General features: G+C 39.3%; 1 long non-coding RNA gene across 1 annotated transcript; it reads left to right on the forward strand.

Moving 5' to 3' along the window:
- Nucleotides 1–107: 107 nt before the first annotated feature.
- Nucleotides 108–6,281, forward strand: LOC103589562. Its single transcript, XR_550400.1, has 2 exons — nucleotides 108–290; nucleotides 5,777–6,281. It is a non-coding gene; the product is annotated as an uncharacterized LOC103589562 (long non-coding RNA).
- The last annotated feature ends 433 nt before the right edge of the window (nucleotides 6,282–6,714 follow it).

Raw genomic sequence — 6,714 nt, forward strand, 5'->3', positions numbered from 1 at the left:
CGGAGCCCCTCCCCGAACCACGTCGGCCCCAGCCAGGCCACGCCCGGCGTTGCCGGGTGCGGAGCATTCGGTCACGTCTGAGGGGGCGCCATCGGCGGTCCGGAGACACTGGGAGAGGGAGGCAGGGTTCGGTTCAGTCGCCGTCCCGCGCGCCGGCGCCGCGGCCTTCGGCCCGGCGGTGGAGTCGCGGGGCGCGTGATGGGAAGGCTGAGGTGGTGTTCGACGCAGGGCTCCGCCCTTGCTGAGCTCGTGGAAAGGTGTTTGAAAATGAGGGAGCCACAAAGGGACAGGTGGGGGCGGTGGTATTTCTTCATTTGGGGTCGGGGACTTGATGGTAGAAATGGAAGCATTGGAAATTGGAAATTGGAAATCAGGGACAGTGAAGGAAAAGTATGGTGTGCCCCTACAGGGGAATACTACGCTGCCCTTAATTAAAAACAGAGAGCATAACAGCAGCCTGACTTAAGTGGAAACAAGGCAACTCTGTATAAATATATATTTAAGTTATGTATTATTTATATATTACATAGCATATCATAAAATTATACATAAACCATATATATAACTTCTATTTACATATATTTATATATGTTATATCTTACGGGTATAAATGTGTTTTTTACTATGTGTAAAAAATCACGAGATACACTTAAATATGTGCGTGATCAATCTGAAAGAAAACTCGAGTGTTAAGGGAGGGATGGGTTGGGAGGAAAGTCTTTTCACTGAATTTTGTTGTATGCAACTTGAAATTTTTTGCAGTGTTCATGAATTACTCGTTGGAAAGTACTGTTAAAGGAAAAACTAGTGACTTTTGTATCCATTCAACTCATATTTATTGAATACATACTATATTCTGTAGTGACTACAAGGAGACCCTGTTCTAAAGGAGCACAGATTTTGGAAGAGGAGGTAGAGTACAAAGTTAGTTTGTGTCAGAAAAGGTTGCCTAGAGAAGATGATGTTTGAACTAGAAATATGAATGATGAATGAGTAAGAGTTTGTCAAGGACAAACGTTTGGGGAAGGGAACCAAAGTTTAAGCCCAAGGAATAAAATGTGCAAAGTTCATGGATCTTTTCAGGGAATTTAAAGTTGCATAAGGAAGCTAATTTACTCCAACATGTCTTCTAATGTTGGCAAGGGATGGAGAATCATTGCAGGGGAGAAGTGACTGGGATTTAGCGGACCTGGTTCCTGTTACCTAATATTTTCTTCTCCCTTTTGGGATCTCTCATTATGTAATTATTAACACCACGGTGCTGGCTGGCTGTGGTTGATTGCTGTGTGGTGTGGATGTTCTTACTCTGTGTGAACTCACAAGGTTTTTCTGGAATATTTGGAGGGGATTTTACTAAAGGTTCAAGGATAGCGCACAAGAATTTGACGTTAAAATGTACTTGGAATCTCTTAATCTGCTTCATTCATCTTTAGTTTGGGGGAGAAGAGGTCCCTACCCAAGGCCTCCCAGTTCCAGAGGTCATTTTTTTCCTTCCACTTGAGTGCCTTCACCCAAGTACTTCCTGGGAGATAGAGGATAAATTCAAGTTCTCTCACACCCAGGGATGTGGCCTTTACTAACAGAGTCTCAACAGGACAACTGTCAGGATGTTACACAAAAGCCTAGCACCATTAGGAATCAGGAGCATTCTCATACTGTTAGAGAAGATCAGTAGCTTGAGCAGTCTCTTGTGTCAGGTCATGAAGGGCCTTGTGTGCCATGCCAGTATGCATACAGAACTTTACCCAGTAGACACAAGGGAAATTGTGAAGGCAAAGAAGTTCAGAATTGGGTATGTAACAAAAATCATAGAAATGGATATAGAGCTATAGAGGCAATGTGGTGTAAAGAAAAGAATTTAGGAAACCTGGCTTCTGGTCTTGGCCCCACCACTAACTGATGGGATGATAGTGACAACTTATTTGACCTCTCAGAGCATCAGTGCACTCATCTATAAAGCACTCAACTATAAAGAAGGAGTTAAGTGTAACTTAAAAGGGCTGTTCCAAGCCTGAAGTCCTTTAGTTTTATGTCTACTCAACTTCTAGATCTAAAGCCACCTATAAAGAAGGTAGTAATCCTTCTCTAATGAAAATGCCAGGGTCACAGGTGTCAAAGGCATGTTCTTGCACAGAACTGAAATGCATTACAGGTTGAGTATCTCTTATCTGAAATTCTTGTAACCAGAAATGTTTCAGAATTCAGATTTTTTTTTTTCGGATTTTGGAATATTTGCAGAATTACATACTGGTTGAGCATTGCTAATCTGAAAATCTGAAATCTGAAATGCTCTAATGAGAATTTCCTTTGAGCCACATGTCACTGCTCAAAAAATACCTGATTTTGGAGCTTTTAGGATTTTCAGATTAGGAATATTCAGCCTGTCCTTATTAGTGCACAGGAACTGTAATGATCAGTTGCTGCATCGCAGTATAATGTAATGAAAAGAGCAAGGACTTGGTTTTCAAGTGATTCTCTGAGCCTCAGTTTCCTTATCTGGAAGATGAGGATAATAACTGCCTCACAAAGTCAATTTAGGATCAAATAAGATAATATGTATGAAAATACTTTGTAAATTATGAAAAATGTATGCTTAATACATACCCCTCATAATGCTGCATAATTTTTAGAAATTACCTTGAAGGAGTAAAGGCCTTATCACTGTATGAATTCATGTTTTAAAAGCAGCTCTATTCCTGGCTCTACTTTGTGTCTCTGACTTTTTTTTAATACATGTAATTCTTAATATTCTGTTATATTTCTTCTAAATCTATGAGCTCTCTTAAATCCTCTTGCCAGCAATATAGGGTATAAATAAAAACCAGGTAAACCTCATTTAAAACATTTTATTTAGCCCATAAAATCCAAACACATTTTTCAAGAAAAATTCCCCAGAAAAAAGGACAAAAATAAACCTCTCTTCCTTTAATTGGTAGTGTACTTCCTGGGATTATTCATTCAGTTTGACTTTCAGCTATTGTCACTCTCTTTGGGATGAGTTTCAGTAACCTCATCTCTCAGTCTTATATCAAATATGGACTGATGGTCATAACTGAAATTTAAGAGTGTCAGACTACATTCTTCAATGTCATCTTATTCAAATTCTCCATGACGTTTTTAAGTACAGTACTATATGAGAATTTTGCATCTGCTGTTTCCAACCAAACTTTCATATGTTTACATTTTCTCTGGTTTTGATTATTCTCAAACTGTGGGAAGGGGGGTAGTGTGGAATGAAATGGGAGAACGGTGGTTTGAAATACTGTAATCTTGAGATTCTTACCTTGATTTCCATGGTTCCTTAGCCAGTCCTCCTGAAATGGTATGCAAAATGGTGTATATATTTGCATATGTGCAATTTTAAGGGAGAGATTCTTGCAGAGATCCATGACCCAGAAATAATTAAGAACCACTGTGAAATGCCTTCTTTTGGTCATTTTAAAACACCACGACAGAACTAATTTTTCAGCAAATACTTAATCAGCTCAGTACCAATTTTGGAGGAAGAAAGACTTTACCACCTATCCGATGAGTGATCTTGGATAAATTACTAAATTCTCTAAGCCTTAGTTTCCCCATAAGCCAACATATGTAAAGTGTCTAGCACAATGTCAAGCACACAGTAGACACTAAATAAACATTGAAATAATTTCCCCCTTCCCTTTGTCCCCTTCCTGTCCTCCACCTCCAACATGTCAATGAGAATTTCAGGTGTTAAATGAGCCCAACAGGGACCCTTCCTTAAAGATTAGTCTCCTTGTGCTAAGTCATGAGTAGCTTTGGCCCAGTGAAGGCTATAGGAGAGGTGCTGTATTATTTTAGAGGACAGAATTTTGTTCTGGGAAATGATGGTAGGTTTTACAGGGGGAGAACCATTTAGTGGGGCTTTGAGGGTACTATTTTTAATAGTTACTGCTTTAACCTGTCATTCCAGGTGTTTCAGCAGCCCTCTTCATTGTACTTTGTTTTCTTCATCCACCTGATCTGCCATTTCTATTCTAGTTTGGTAATATTCTTAGTATTCCCTGTTTTACTTCTCTATTTGCGACCTATTTCTGACCCCTTGTCAAACCTGGAAATGACTATTTTCTCTCTTCCGCTTCATTCTGCTCATCCTTCTAAAGCTTACTTGAAGAGTCAAAAATTAGTGAGAATTCACATCCTTAGTCAATATATGTGTGTGGTGGGAGGAGAAACTTTCTTTCATATGTAGGCTGTTATTTTTACCAATGAACTGATCATTAGTAATAGAAAAAAACCAACATAAGTGCATGGATGAGAGAAACAGTGAATATTGGAATAATAATAAGTTCATTTGGTAAAATGGTGTGTCAAAAATAAAACTATATAAAATATTTTGAATTAATAAAGAGCTTAAAAGTGAGTTAGAAACCAAAATTCTGTTCTTTTTTTTTTTTTTTTTTTTAAAGATGACCGGTAAGGGGATCTCAACCCTTGGCCTGGTGTTGTCAGCACCACGCTCAGCCAGTGAGCAAACCGGCCATCCCTATATAGGATCCGAACCCGGGGCCTTGGTGTTATCAGCACCGCACTCTACCGAGGGAGCCACGGGCCGGCCCCAAAATTCTGTTCTTTTTTTTTTTTTTTAAAGATGACCGGTAAGGGGATCTCAACCCTTGGCCTGGTGTTGTCAGCACCACGCTCAGCCAGTGAGCAAACCGGCCATCCCTATATAGGATCCGAACCCGGGGCCTTGGTGTTATCAGCACCGCACTCTACCGAGGGAGCCACGGGCCGGCCCCAAAATTCTGTTCTTTTTTTTTTTTTTTAAAGATGACCGGTAAGGGGATCTCAACCCTTGGCCTGGTGTTGTCAGCACCACGCTCAGCCAGTGAGCAAACCGGCCATCCCTATATAGGATCCGAACCCGGGGCCTTGGTGTTATCAGCACCGCACTCTACCGAGGGAGCCACGGGCCGGCCCCAAAATTCTGTTCTTAAGTTAACTATTTTTCTAAGTCTTTAAGATTTGCCTAGTACTTTCAGCAGAGAAAGTAGCCTGGAGAAAGGCCTAATATTGGATTCTAGGAGGCCTGAATTACAGTCTTTTGCCATTAACTAACTGACCTTGAGAAAATCCTTTTCAAACTTTTCATCACTGTTCAATAGAATAATTCTGGTTGCTTACATAATAGAATTGGTAGAGATAAATGTGAGGACACTCTGAAAAGTACATTATTATCAGAAAAAAATGTACATACCAAATTGCAGGTGGATGATTTTTTACAGATGTATCCAAGCACAGACAATTCCTGACTAATGATGGTTTGACTTAATGATTTTTTGACTTGCTGGTGGTGCAAAAGAGATACGTGTTTGGTAGAAATTGTACTTTGGGTATCCATACAACCATTCTGTTTTTCACTTTCAGTATAGTATTAGATAAATTACATGAGATATTCAACACTTCAGTATAAAACAGACTTTGCGTTAGGTGATTTTGCCCAACTGTAGGCTAATGTAAATGTTGTGAGCACATTTAAGGTAGGCTAGGCTAAGCTATGATGTTTGGTAGGTTAAGTGTACTAAATACATTTTTGACTTATGATATTTTTAGCTTATGAGGATTTATCACCACATAACCCCGTCACAAGTTGAGGAGCATGTGTATATTAAAGACTAATTCCTACAGAACCATATATCAATAATATTTTATTATTTGCATTGTTGACTTTTTGTTAGCAGAGACCAGACCTTGTGATTGTTTCAAACCCTGCTCTCCATTTATCTTTAATGTGTGTTGTCTTGTGTTGTAGATGCTCCTTGGTTTGGAAAATTTGGGATTGGAATGAGAAGGAAGATGCATGAAGAGTATACCTCACATTGTGCTGCGGAGAGAACCACTTACTGCTGTCATAGATGCCTCTATTTATTTTCATTGTGTCCCTCAAGGTGTTTAAATTTTGATAAAGAGAAATCCATTTCTCTCCATTTTAGAGGAAATGATGAACTAGCTTTGTCCTAATGGGAGATGTGGACAGAGAAACCCTCTGTCACTGATATCTTTTGTGTGAGATGAGATTGTGAGATCACATTTTGCCTCTTTCCTACTGCCCCTCCATCCTGTATAATGTTTATGTCTGGTTCTGACAATCTCATTATCAGAACTTTCAACATATGGAATGAGAAAGAAAAAAATGACCACCACAGGATCAAATTTCACTTCTAATCTGGGGAAAATAGGAGTCTGCTTTTCAAAACTTTTTAATTTTTATGTATTTTATTTATTTTTTTTCAAAGTAAAAGTTATTAAAAGAATAAGCCTGTTCTTCAAAAAGTAAAATTGTATCTAAGGACTCACATTTAAAAATCTGCAAGGGTACTTCAAGTTTGTGCCAGTAATCATTGCTGTACTTCTATTTTTCTTTTAAATTTCCCGATTTAAGGAATCTGTAGTTCAATAGTCAAGGGACTCTGCAAATGAACAGATTATGAGAAAGTACAATACAGCCTTAAGATGACAATAAATATTTGTTCTCTCACAAGTTTTGTACATCAAAAATCTAGAAGCAGTTTAGCTGGGTGGTTCTGGCTTAGGGTCTCTCATGGGGTTGCGCTTAATCTTTCAGCCAGGGCTGCAGTCATCTAAGGCTCAACTGGGGCTGGAGAATTTACTTCCAAGATGGCTCACTCACATGGCTGTTGGTAGGAGGCCTCAGTTCTTTACTACATGGACCTCTCAATAGGACTGCTT

The sequence above is a fragment of the Galeopterus variegatus genome, unplaced genomic scaffold (genome assembly GCF_000696425.1).
Source record: "Galeopterus variegatus unplaced genomic scaffold, G_variegatus-3.0.2 Scaffold703, whole genome shotgun sequence".
In the NCBI taxonomy this organism is placed as follows: Eukaryota; Metazoa; Chordata; class Mammalia; order Dermoptera; family Cynocephalidae; genus Galeopterus; species Galeopterus variegatus.